Source organism: Battus philenor, unplaced genomic scaffold (assembly GCF_028537555.1).
Source record: "Battus philenor isolate CCGP_79_NKW_IND1 unplaced genomic scaffold, ilBatPhil1.0.hap1 SCAF_10, whole genome shotgun sequence".
Classification (NCBI taxonomy): domain Eukaryota; kingdom Metazoa; phylum Arthropoda; class Insecta; order Lepidoptera; family Papilionidae; genus Battus; species Battus philenor.
This window is the reverse complement of record NW_027181662.1, coordinates 12,874,768-12,889,097: the sequence shown is the minus strand read 5'-3', so window position 1 is coordinate 12,889,097 and position 14,330 is coordinate 12,874,768. Positions and strand designations below refer to the sequence as shown.

The 14,330-nt window shown below is 35.5% G+C and overlaps 5 non-coding genes across 5 annotated transcripts; 4 read left to right on the top strand and 1 right to left on the bottom strand.

Moving 5' to 3' along the window:
• The first annotated feature begins 765 nt into the window (after positions 1-765).
• Positions 766-836, top strand: TRNAG-GCC (transfer RNA glycine (anticodon GCC)). The gene has a single exon. It is a non-coding gene; the product is annotated as a tRNA-Gly (tRNA).
• A 2,915-nt stretch (positions 837-3,751) lies between these two features.
• On the top strand, positions 3,752-3,822 carry TRNAG-GCC (transfer RNA glycine (anticodon GCC)). Its single transcript has one exon. It is a non-coding gene; the product is annotated as a tRNA-Gly (tRNA).
• Positions 3,823-6,861: 3,039 nt separating this feature from the next.
• On the top strand, positions 6,862-6,932 carry TRNAG-GCC (transfer RNA glycine (anticodon GCC)). The gene has a single exon. It is a non-coding gene; the product is annotated as a tRNA-Gly (tRNA).
• Positions 6,933-10,608: 3,676 nt separating this feature from the next.
• On the top strand, positions 10,609-10,679 carry TRNAG-GCC (transfer RNA glycine (anticodon GCC)). The gene has a single exon. It is a non-coding gene; the product is annotated as a tRNA-Gly (tRNA).
• Positions 10,680-12,366: 1,687 nt separating this feature from the next.
• Positions 12,367-12,437, bottom strand: TRNAG-GCC (transfer RNA glycine (anticodon GCC)). The gene has a single exon. It is a non-coding gene; the product is annotated as a tRNA-Gly (tRNA).
• Positions 12,438-14,330: the final 1,893 nt, after the last annotated feature.

Sequence of the window (14,330 nt, the reverse complement as noted above, 5' to 3'; positions counted from 1 at the left end):
TAGTGTCGTATCCCCTTTCGAATTGCCCTTCTGTGGGTCGTGGGCCCCATGTTGGGAAACAATGTTCTACAGTAAATACCACGGAGCGGCAACCGCAGCGAAGGACTTGCGTCACAAGATAGACATACGATCTTATTAAGGTTGTCGGAAGACACCGGATGCAGGTCGCTTCCAACTGGTCTTATTAAAAATCCATGGGTAAGACCTATATCAAACAGTGGAGTTTCTACGACTGAAAGTATGATAATGATGATTTCGGGCAGAGGCACCTTTAAAAAGTTCACATATCAAAAAGGTTATGCATCCCGTGATATTTAAAAAAAAAGTTGATGAAATCTAAGACGTGAGACATAAATCCAAAGCAAAAATGACCTAACCGGTGGTCTAAAACCATTAAAGATATTATCACGATACCAAACACACATGCTCTTCAACAAACAAAAAGAGTTGAGAGGAATTAGATTGTCGATTCTGCTATAAAAACTCACGGCGAGCACGACTTTCGGTATACAAGAATTAATACATACAGAAAATAAATAATGACATAATGACAATTTGAATAATTAGAACTAAAACCTTATTTTCAATTAGTAATTAAAATGATGGCTTAGATATAACAGAGAAGTCGACCCACAATTGCGTGATAACGTCATCGTGATGATGGTTCTGCTGATGCTTGGCCAACTAATAATCTTTTTGCGAAAAGCATTAAACTTTCTATTCGTGTTTATCACTGTTTATTAATATTTCATATTTGTATAATAAGCATCGGTGGTTCAGTGATAGAATGCTCGCCTGCCACGCGGGCGGCCCGGGTTCGATTCCCGGCCGATGCATTCTTTTTAGATTTTAGAAACCAACTTCGTTTTAAATTATTAGTAACTAAACTCAATATCATTTAGTCGTATGGCGTGAATAGCTGGACATAGTCATTTTCCTAGTTCATTAATTTCCAATGAAACCAGTTAGAAGCAGAAGAGGTAATATTTAAATGAATCTTAATTTTTTCGAAAAAAAAATTGAACTACTAATCGTTTAAAATAGCAAAATAGCACAATTACGCAGCTCTTCATAATTACTTCAAAGGAATTTACGTAGCATTAAAAAAAAGGGCTATATAATATATAACAATATTTTAGTTAAACGCTTGAAAAGTCAGCTGTTAGCTAAAACTTTAGATTCGTGATAAACCCACTGGGGAAGATTCTTTAAGACATCTTTATATTCCTAAGTAGGCTAATTTAAGTCGACGCTCCTGGAGGAACCAGAGGAAAGTTCTCGAACTCGTTGCAAACTTATTGGACTGGCATAGTCCTAAGGTCCTAGGACTGACATATATTTAAGCACTATAGAATTATTATAACAATATTAGCTTTTTAAATTTTTCACAATATTCATTGAATTTTAAAATTTATAGAAACTAGTGATTTTAGCAACACAATAAAACGGTAAATGTATAATTTATTTGTTGTCAATTAATATGTGGTATACCTTATCTAAAAATCAATAATTAAGTATGACAAACGTAATGCGCAAAAAGCGTTGATAAAAAAATAAAAGCATTTAAATTTAAAATTCGAATCACTAGATAAAAAAATTATTTATTGTTTACAGTCTGTCCCCGCCGACTGCACTGTTAAAAGTTAGTATACTGTTGCATTATAACAGAAAAAAATTCAGAATAATCATTTTGTACAATTTGACTTGAAATAAGTGTAGAAGCTTTAAAACTTTTGGTTACAAAAGAGCAATACTACGAGTATTGCTCTTTTCATTCCCACTCCAACCTTTTTTAAGTTTTTACACCTATAATACATGTATATATATAATAAATTTCACCATATATTAATAAAATAGATACAAAAGTATATTATACTGAGCTCTAAATATTTCTAATGAAGTCACACACAAACAAGAGATTTTTACTGTGTAAGTTCGTATAAGATTGTAAAATAGGAAACCTCAATGTTTCTTGGTAGTAAGAATTAAATGATTATTTTATTATTTTTCGTGGTATTTTCAAGCCATAGAGGCACAATACAAGACGTAGACTTTCCCCAAAAATATCAATAGGGTTATATACCATAAATACCACCCTTGGCAGGTAGATCGGCAATCACAGTTTGGCATTATGGTACACAAAGGTAGCTGGTAACCATTGTATGAAAAATGGTTTGTGAACAATGGCAATCCTATATAATTAATGCACAGTGTGAATTATATAAGATTGTAATTTCGATCGCAAGTCTCAGTTCTTACCGATGCTAAATATATCATTTTTAAATCACATATTTTTATTGGAACAGGGATATCGTAAACGAATTGAAAACAAAAATAAATCAAACTATTTTTACAACAACAATTAAACAAAAGAAATATTTTAATTATAATTTATATGAGAATAAAAATTACATATGAACTCAAAATACGATCTAACATCTAGAGCTGAAATAACATAAACAATTTTCATATATATCCTTTAAGTCATGTTTCTATCATATTCCGTTAGTTAACAATTTTTTCAACTTCCCTTATAACACGTACATTTACAAAAATGCTACTTGGAAAATATATTTAATCAAATCACCATTTTTTTCTAGCTCCCGACATCCGGGCACAGTTCAGGGAAAAGTTTAATCAAACGTTACACTCGGAGGATTTTAATAAGCTAAGTAGGAAAATGAACGAAGTTATAAGTTATTTTGGAAATATATTATTTTTCAACGAGCCAGGGAGAGAGATATACTCGGAATTTCTCAACGGGAATAAAACATACCGTAGCGGAAGTAACCGTTTCTAAGAAGTAATGTTAGCGAGCAGAAAAAATGGTCATTGGTGCCTTAGAGTTCTGATGTAGAGATTTGAAAGAAAGTCAAACGACCTTTTTAAAGTCTTCAGAAGACACCAAATGCAGACAGCTTTCATCTGGTCATTTTGTAAACATTCCACGGCTGAAATTAAATTGACGAACCAATTATATCTTACAATTAAATTCTTTTAGTTTTTTCGGAAGCTGTTGCTTAACGGACTGTAGGAATCATCACGGTAGTTGGGTTTTATTATTTATTATATTTTTTTAAATGGTATATGTAGATATTTAAATACATGATTATTTGTAAGAAAACGACCAATATAGCTACTTCCGCACATGCAGTCGTAGTCGTGCATTAAAGTGCACCGCCCACTAGCCCGCTGGTAAATGCGGCAAACAATGCGAATTACACAACTACCACCGCTAAATCACTCAACACTTGTTTTACCCCTCCACAGGGCATCTTCAGGAGTTATGTTATACCGATTAGTGCCAAACACTCTATGATTATATGTATTATGGTATATTTACGTCAAATTAATATAATTGTAACGTTGCGGCCATTACTATATTTATATAAAGTGTTTTATGTGATTGTTTTCCTATCAATTCGATTTTAATTTTTCCGTGTTTTATGATGTTAATTTGTTTCACATACTTTTATTATTTTATCTCTGCACCGCCTAAACGGTTCACTAGTAAAGAAAGCCTTTGAAAGATCGCCGTTACACATAAAATGTATGAAAAGTGTTTAAATAAATAAATCAATAAATAGTCTATGACGGCTCACGATGCCTCAAGATATTCCAACATAAAAATCTCACGTACCAGTCAATAGCCGATTGAGGTCACGTTTACACAGAACGGCAAACGTATAATCATCTTCACGTTTACTTTCTATACGCGGTCGTGAATGATTTATCTTAAAGTCTAGCATAAGCATCGGTTGTTCAATGGTAGAATGCTCGCCTGCCACGCGGGCGGCCCGGGTTCGATTCCGGGCCGATGCATACCTTTTGGATTTTCCAAAAAAATATTCTTTTTATTTTGCGTCGTTTCGCCCCAAAGATATCTATGAGTCGATATATCATAGTCGCCACGCTTGCTACGGATCCGAGACGTGGTCATTTACGACGGGCCTCATAAGAAAGCTCCAGGTCACCCAGAGAGCAATGGAGAGTGCTGTGCTCGGAGTTTCGCAGCGAGATCAAATCAGAAATAAGGAGATCCGAAGAAGAACCAAGATTACCGACTTAGCTCGTGTGAAGTGGAAAGGGGAAGGGCACATTGCTCGTGCAAACGTGGGCCGTTGGGGCTGAAAGGTTTTCGAGAGACGATCACAAGCCACTAGACGCGGCACAGATATGCCTCCCGCTAAGTGGAAGACAGCCTAGTTAATTTCGAGGGTAATTGCTAGATACAGGCAACGTAGGACAGGTCGCTGTAGCGATCATTAGGGGTTGACTATACTATACAGTGGGCGTCCATCGGCTGAAAATAAGAAGAGGAGTATTGCCTCGCTTGGCTGGCGGGTTGGCGATTTCACTGTGGGATTTTGGTACCCAGAGGACGCTGTTGCCCATCCTCTGGAAACTTGTTAGTGAGCAGTTGCAAGCCTGATATCATCTACTTGTGATATCTATGAGGAAATATAATATAATCGCCACGCTAGCCAGGCGGGCAGTTTGGCGATCGCAGTGTGGTATTATGGTACCCAGAGAACACTGCTGCCCATCCTCTGAAATCCTCGTGTTTTTGAGCAGGGGAAATCCAATATAATTAATGTGAAATAAACACAGTATGAATAATATAATATTGTATACTGGGAAACGAACCCGCGACAAACCATCGCAAGTCTGATTTCTTACCGCTGGTCTACCATTGTTCACATTATTGAACTGGTCGTTCGCATTACTAAATATTGGAAGTGTTAGAAGTGTGCACAAAACGCAATATATAGAAAAACATTTTTTCTCTCTTTTGAAATTATACTGACAACGGTGACAACTTGACCAAATTTGGTTAATAGAAGAATAGATGGACGGATACCACGAGGCCGTAGCCCCATGAGGTGGTCCGATCTAGCCTGTACTACACTGAATACCACAATAGCTGGAATAGTACACATCGCCGAAGACCAGCATAGATGGCGTAACATATTACGTCGCAAATTTTCCAAAAAGCATCACAATCGTCAGTAGTTAGGGATACGACGCAGAAAGAATTGTAGAATTAATAAATACATTAAAAAAACTTTTAAGTTAAACGGTTTTTTGATACCCATATTGTGGTGGTTGTGGAAAAATATACCTAGTACCTAGTCCGCCATATTGGAACGGCGTCCATCTTGAATTTTAAATTTTGACATAATCATCGTGTTTTACTAGTGTAGCCCTTTTATTTGATACCCATATTGAGGGGGTTAAGGAAAAATATGTAATCCGCCATTTTATATCGGCGGCCATCTTAGATTTATAATGTTATTGATTTTATTATATTGTATTGTCATCTAAATTAAATGTGTGTACCAAATTTCATATCAATCTGACAACGGGAAGGTGCTAAAATTTCAATTTCTAATTTTGACCCAAATAAATAAACGAATAAATTCCGTACGGGTCGATCTAAATAAAACTGTTTAAAAATCACGCGGAGAATGTAAAAATAAAAACATTAAACCTTTTTAAGAATTCCATGCTAAGCTTACAGTTCAGCTAAAAGAGGTAAAGTGGTAAACGGGCTTTTAAAAGTGAGGCTCTAAAAGAATGGTCCAACACTACTTGGGCCTGTTGAACTGAGCGCTACGTAAAGCACTTCAGCGCAGCTCTAGCAAAGCAATTCCAAGAATTAATTTCTCTTACGTCATGTGTAGAATATATTTTTTATGCAGCGAGTTAATAGAATTCTTTCTAGTGAAAGTTTCCTTTTTTATCATTTATAAGCAAAGCATTTGATTTGTGTCTCGCCTAACGTTAAGAAATGACTAGGCTTACGATGGTACAAGTATGCTGTTCTTGAAGATCCTGGTATAATAGGGTGGAGACAATGCGACCGGTATGTTGTTCCACTCGCAGAATAAAAGTATTTGCAAAAAGCTTAGTGGTGGTAGAAATTTTAACCGTGTACGGATATATTGACTCCGTATGTATTGTAGTCCGATGAAAGAAACGAGACGGAGGAATTATTTGGTGTAATTCCGGTGCAATAAACTCCGGTATACCAATAAACTGGCATTATATATATTACATAACTAATTTAAGTTGTTAGTGATGTTTTATAAATGCCAGCATAAAGCGTTAATGGGAATAAATAGCTCATGTATGATACACCCAATCAAAAATCAATGGTTTATTAGCAAAACTTCTATATATGCCCGTTTATTAGAAAAAAAAACCTTCCGGAATTTATTTATTGACGAGTTATACATTTACCCTTTTAATACTAATCATACTAACACTTACTAGATACTTATTTCTGCCGTAGCGAGTCAAATGACCCGACTTCATGTTTCCTGTTGGAATGTATTAAATAAGGCTGTTGAGGAGTATACAAAAATATTTTTTTTTACAATTAAATAAAATATTACATTGATCATTTATATTACAAACGCAAAAAATTAGAATTTTCGATCTATTGCTCATCGCATTTTTTATATTTTCAATGCAAAGGTTCAAAATGAGACATTTGACTTATTATGGTATATTTAGTGTTAAATCATTTATATTTACTTTTAATCACTCTGTATAGCATATACAACTTATATAATATAATAATTTAGGATTCGAACCTTTAGGAGTAAAAATAGTTCTCTATAACAAATTAAATAAAACACTTGTGTGAGTGTAAGACGTATGACTGTTCCATATGGAACAATATTTCGAAATGCTTGTATTGACAAAATTACACGTCTATTCACCAGTGGGAATGGTATCATGAAGGCTTCTCACTGTAGCGCGGCGTATGAGTGAGTCGTGGCAACGTTTGTCAACGCAGACTTTGTAGTGTTAAAAGTGTTTGGCCTGTCATTGATTTGTATAGTGTTAGTATAAGCATCGGTGGTTCAGTGGTAGAATGCTCGCCTGCCACGCGGGCGGCCCGGGTTCGATTCCCGGCCGATGCAGGTTTTCTAGCCTTCTTTTATGACCACAACCTACTTAGACTTTAAAGGGAAAAAACATGCATTGTATTATTTTTCTCAGCACTGCGTTCATTTGGCAATTTTCGTTACATCTGCAAATCTGATGCACTTTTGCAAAAGTTATTAAGTTTTTCCTCTGTATCATCGTTATTATGTCAGCAGATAGACGCACTGCAAAGTTTAGATCTCTACCAAAGAACGCCACGATCTTGCGCTGTACGCATCCAACGACTTCTGGCGATCTTGGCTACATCGTCGGGTCACCAAGTAGACCTGTATACGCCTATATACACCTCGTTTACCGGCTTGTGGTCGCCCCAAAAACCTTTAACTTCCAACGGTGATCAGTTGCACGAACGTTTTTTTTATAAAAATTTCTCATAGGAATTATAAGCATCGGTGAGCAGAGCTATAATATTTAGGCCACATGAGTAACACAAAATACGACCTACTGCAACTTATCGTACAGAGTAAGATTCATAGAAAGCGAAGTATTGGAAAAAGACGAATTTTCTGGCTGCGAAACTAACCCCTGTGGTTATGAAAGAACACCCGTTCGATCTTCAGAGCCGCGATGTAAAATATTAAGATTGACATAATAATAGGTCGCCAACTTTGAAAGAAAATTACACTTTAGAAGAAGAAGAGGTTTAGTGCCTGTCAGAAGTGCCTGCCGAGGGAGCCTGTCAGGAGTGCCTGTCACGCGGACGTGCGTTCTACCACTACCACTACCATTGTTTCATTCCTGGCCGATGCCGTGTTTTGACAAGTTATAAGGTTCTTATAATAGTTGACATAATTAGCGCTATAGTATTAGCAAGTGCCATCTTAGTAGATAGAATACTAGGATGATGTAAGCACTTAAACATAAGCAATCAACGTCAAGGAAAACTGTATTTCATTCCCAGACATAAGTTGCAGCGTCAGTATGTTTTATTACCCTGACCCTTGTAAACAGTAAAGGTTAGGTTACAGTCATTAGCGGACGCGGCTGAATAATATTTAATTTTTACCTGTACGTATGCATTGGTATTAGTATTTTTACATTAGTAGAGTTCACAACCATACAAGTACCAACAAACATACCATTTTGTATTAATAATATAATCTAGTGCATGTGTATGTCTTGTGGTAGGCCAGTGGCAGAGGAGAAATTTTCGATCGTAACACGTTTCCCGGGATACAATCTTATATAATTCACACTAAGTGCATTAATTACATAGGATTTCTACTGCTCACAAACAAGTTTCCAGAGGATGAACAGCAGCGTCCTCTGCGTACTATAATACCACCGACCCGCCAAACTGCCTACCAAGCGTGGCGGTATATCCCCACAAATATATCTTAAGGGGAGGTATATGCGTTGAAGTGGACATCTATGAAGACACATTGAAAAATTTCAATATAACAAACATCGACAGCTACTTACAAACATAAACAGCCCCCCAAGATCTAACATACAAGACTCGATGGTATTTAGATAATGTTCGTCATTCTCGTTTCAGCACAAAGACGTCCACTGAAACGCATAGGCCTTTCCTAAAATAATTTATTTGTGGATATACCGTAATTGGGACGCTTGGCAGGCGGGTTGACGTTCGCAGTGTGGTATTATAATAATGGACCTTTGGAAAATTTTTGGAGGGCATTGACAATCCTTACAATTTTTGCAATTAATGCACAAAATATTTCTGTCTGTATCTCGAGAATCGAATCCGCGACCAACGATCTCAGGTTTCACTCCTCTACCGCTGGAGTACACTACTCGTACTCAGTCACTATGTACTACGGCTGAGTACTAAAAAGAACCTTTAATGGTCCCATAAAAAGTGATTAACAATTTAAAGGACCTATCCAGTAAAATAAAAAGTATAAAAGCATGAGCTAAAGCCTCCGAATGTACGCTCCAGTTTAGCTACTGTAAAGATGTTTTTTTTTTTCAGATTCGTTTCTTCATGACTGTAGATATTTTGTTCTTTCCTGTTTACTGAAAGTTTTATTGAGCCGTGCACGGTAGTTTTGCATGCCTTTGTAACTGCATCAGGCCGTATGAAAAAATTATTTACCTGAGTTGTAACGTCACATACACAGGAGCCAAGGGGACCAAGAGAGCAAGTACAAATCCTTCTCATATCTCTATTATCGACTTACAATCGTGTACATATTGATCACTTGTATACGTCATTAAACGTGTAGATACTAAAATCAAGTGGAGCTCTCCTCTAATGACCTTTCATCTTTAATTAGAATCTAAGATGATTCCAGACGCACTTGATCTGAGAAAAGCCCACGCCAAACTCAGTCGGGTTCAATGTCTGCATCGCTAGAAAGTTTTTTTTTTTTTTTTAAATCTTAATTGTCGGCGTTTGACCATCAACTCGACTGACGAAAAGCAACAATTTTGTCGAATATGTAGCATACAGAGACAGTAGTTTTTTTTTTTGCTTTGTGGCTGGTTCACCCTTATCTTCGGAGAAACAAGGACTTCGTTTTTCAATTGAATTGTTTTTTAATTTTTCTTATGTTTAATTCTCATCGACCGTGAATCACATTTTCTTTCGTCCTTTTTCTCTTTTTCATTCAACCATACCTCACCTCACTGTCTCAACCACAATTTCTTAGGTCTGCTTTGTATATCACTTTATTTTTAATTTTTTTTCATTTTATTTTTCCTCTTATTAATTTTTGGTATACCCTATTTCATTATTTTATTCATTTGACTTATGTTCTGACTAGATATGGAGTTCAAATTCAAATTTATTTAATCCTATTTATAGCCTTCTTGATTAACTGACTGCAATATCTGCGATATGCGGTTCACCGTCGCTCTTTAGGGAGGCGACGTTGCCAACCTGTATTTTTCTCACTCTTTCGATTTCAAGATCCTTCCTGAGTTTTTTGAATGCAGGACAGCCGGTGATCAGGCGCACCACGACCTGGACCACCTCTAAATCACAGAAGCACGAGGGACTCACCTTAAGCGTAAACCGATGAAGGTACTCCGTGAATCTCCCGTGTCATGGGAACATCTGGACCAGAACCGTGGCCAGCTGCACTTGGCGAAGTGCGCGATAGGCCTGCGTAATGTTTGGGCGAAATAACCGCGTCGTCGAAGCAGTAGATTTAGTAGTTACCTGTTCACTCTGACTCTGAAAACACCTGGCATTTAACTTTCAGAAAATAAAGAAGACGACATCGTTCAATACTCGAGCTGCGTAGTTCAGAAACGGTAAATTGGAACGCTCGGTATACCTCCAAGAAAACTCTACAGTGTAAATGTGGTAGTGGGTCCACTAGGAAGTTGAGTAGAATGATGGGATAAGGTCGAGGAGTTACGCAGCGCATTCACTATAAAGTACATATAATATGTTTACACAGAATGTATAATTAAATGTTTGCTAAATGGTCGACTAGATCTTCAAATGATATATGCATATATATATATATATATATATATATATATATATATATATATAATAAGCTGACTGCGTTATGAAAAGTTCCACTTGATCCTCTAGTCTAGTAAGAGCTTGTTTACCCTTCTCTTAAGGGCACCCTTTATTACTATCCATCAAAAACCACATGCATCGATACTATACAAGTGTTGAACTATATTTCACTGCGTTACATAGTTCTTTATATTCCATTCCTTCTTAAAGCATCGGTGGTTCAGTGGTAGAATGCTCGCCTGCCACGCGGGCGGCCCGGGTTCGATTCCCGGCCGATGCAAATTAGTTTTTTAATAGTCGATGTATCCTAAGTAACATTTTTTCAATTCGTTACAAGCCATCCTTGGATAGAAAAAAAAACAAACCTTTTTTTTAATTATAACGCAAATGTTAAACTAAAATGATAAATTAAATATTTGAAAATGCTAAATAAAAAGTTGTTTTTTTTTATGAAAGTAAAGTTTGTTATTAATACGAGTATGTATTTCTTAATCTAACACCTCCATGTAACTTTATAAAATAAAATAAATTAAAATAAATAAACTTTTACGTGCCGGTAGCAGATATTTAAATGAAGTACTTATTGTAATAGTGAAATACGTTTTATTTAAAATTGATATATATAAATAAAATTAGAACTAGACCGTTAGAACAATAGAACCCACTACGACCTCATTGAAAGTTCATTTTAAATTTAGAATGTCTCATTATTTAAAGATTAAATGTAACTGGTCATTTTGGCGCCAATCTATGGAGTAATAAAGAAACCGATTGCATTGTACAAAATTTTAATTCGGTTTACAAAGTAGGTATTATCTTTGTTGACGTCGTCATAGAACTGATAGATGCAGGCTGCTTCCAACGGCTCCTGGTGAATATCTATGGGGGAGGCTATGTCCAACAGTGGACACTTAACGACTGAAAGGATGATGAACGTATCGCGACGTTTTTCCTCCTATACACGGTGATTGGTTATTTGCGTAAAAACTTTTAAGAGGTGGATATATATATGCTCATTTGTTATCAACTAATCTGTAGTACATCCTATATAAAAGTCAATGGTTTTAGAAATAATAAATAAGATAATGACAATATAGTAACTTAAAGCATTTTAATATTAAAATTTATTATTGTTTACTATCTGGAAATTTTGTTATGCGAGAAATTACTGGACTTTTTTTAATAATAAAAAGATATTAATGTAACATATTTTAGTATGATAATTTTACACAGGATGACTGGAAATAGGTGTAAAAAGTGTAACAGTTTTCGATGATGAACTTGCCCTGTTGGTAACCACTCCTTTTATAGGTCTAGACCAGTGTTTCCTAACGTGGGTGGGCACCACTTGGAGACAATTTAATTGTTAAGAAGGGCAATTCAAAAGTGGACTCGACATGAGTTTAACCCTTTCGATTTAATATAAAAATATATATGTTACTATATTGGTTTACACCTATAACTTTCATCATTTATATCTTCAAATAAACAATATTGCAATTAAAACTTTTATACAATTTTTATTAATCCCAAAATCAATATCTATGATTGCATAAAGGAAAAGTCTATAAGCTTCGGCACGTGTTGAGAAGACGCCAGCGTGGCTCCAGACACGTCCGCAAGACGTTAGGGCTCCACAATCGACCTTATTACGTAACTGTCTACGTGCCGTGGTTCTTAAATATAGTGTGCCTACACCACTTATATATCTTGGATTAAGAATATTATTTTTTTATTTTTACTTCATTTGGATTACCACAGATACCGAAAAAAGAACTATAAAACTCGCCAATCCACTGGACTATGTTGGTGAATTTCGTTCGTCTATTCCATCTTCTCATCATAGATTATTATATATTATAGATGCTATTATTTTATTATGACTTACACAAGCACTTTCAAAAAATTAAAGAACAATTGGTTTTAAAAATAGAATTGAAAATTATTAACTTTCTCACATACAAAAATGCATCGGCCGGGAATCGAACCCGGGCCGCCCGCGTGGCAGGCGAGCATTCTACCACTGAACCACCGATGCTTGTTAAATAATAATAAAACGTCTCACAAATAAAAAAAAATCGTAACATTTTTTTAGTTTGTTATTTCGTAGCCATTATCTATAAAAGGTAAGTAAGGATAATTGGCTATACCTGTAAAAGCTTTAAAAGTCTGAATATAGCTTGGTTTCTTTCGATTAATATATAGAAAATTCCATATTATTATCAATGGTTACAAAAATAATAGATATAGGCCTCTCCCAAATATCCTGTTCAAAGCGGTCTGCATCTAGCGTCTTCCACCACCACAACCTTATCTTTCCCCTTGTGGGTATAAGACATATGTAGTTATATACAAGTTCTTGATCAAGATCAACCCTGTGCTAATTATTTTTTGTTTAGTTCAAGGTTGCAAAGCGCTGGAAGCGTAGAACTTGATCTCTTTATGTCAACTAAGAAAGCTTATCTTTAGAAACCATAGCCCCTGTCGTTACAATAGATATTCAAACGTATTGGAAGATAGCAAGGCTTTAAGTACCTTTAGACAGAGGCTTCTCAGTATGATATTACGATTTGGTTGCAGCTACCGGGAAAATTTAAAAAAAAATCTTCTTACAGTATAATATGAAGTAGTAGACAATCAAATATTTTATAAATATATGTGATACCGTCCGTTACAAAAGGTTATTTTTGGAAATAGAAGTGAAAGTAAGACTGTGAAAACACTTCTCTCGTTAATCGAAGGTTTAAATAACTATTATTTACGCGCCACTGTTCAAAAATTATTACTTAGAGTTATTAAGAAGTATGTGTCACTACACAGTATGAATTTAAAAGAGACAAGGAAAAATTAGTAAAAACCTTTATCATTTTAAAATTTCTTTATTTAATTTTTGGGAAAAGTATTTTTTAAATTAAATAATGACAGAACATCACCCTGAGAGCAATGGAGTGAGCTATGAGCATTGGGGCTTTTCCCAAAGATCGTCACGATGACCGGACTTGCGTTGCCCGCAGATGCGTTGCGTCGACTTCCCGAGACATTGACTATGTCACCGGCTCAACCAGCAAAGGGAGGTTACCATGCCACGTCTACCGTCTCGGAGTTGCCACTCGAGAAACTTTCGGCCCGAATGGCCTATGGTTATTCTTGTTTCTTATTTCTTTCAAATTTAAAATATTTAGTCATGGTACTTTCGAAGCCAGTGATAGAAGTAATTTTATAAATTATTTTCTATTCAATAAGTTAATCTCAATTATTGGACAATTACGTTAATTGAGAAACTAGTACATCTAATTAATATAATTGCATTGATTTTTATAACCTAGGCGGCGGCTTTTTCGCTAATCAAACAAATGCCTCGATTTCCAATTGTTTGCTGACCCGTATGTACACAAAATGCAATATAACCAGCTCTATTAATTTTCGTACCTAGACCAAATAAATAAAGCTCAAAATCAAATGACAAAGTCATTGCATTAATCAATAAATTCGAATCAGCAATAAAAACAAACCAGAGCAGTCGACAACATGCAAAAATGCAATTTTTACCAACTATTTTTAAACCTTAATAGGTATTATAATCGTCTGTTGTAATGTAAATCGACGGAAGTTATTTTATCATGGCTATGCTCGAAATAAAAATGTATCTTCTATACTTCTTTAATGGAATCAGGTGTTACCTTGCGAAAGTCCATCCTAAGTATCTCCATGGCTTATTGAGTGTGTGAGGAACGAAATTTTATAGCTCAGTTTATAATTATATTTATTTGATTACTGCTACTTACTAATCTATCGTATAATATAAACAGCCCCTTTCATCAATAACGTCAAAAACTTTGTATTCTTCTATAATAATAGAAGACAATGTTCAATGTTATTAGCCGTCTTCGAGTCGTTTGACGAATAATTTTTTTTAATTTAACAACTCTTG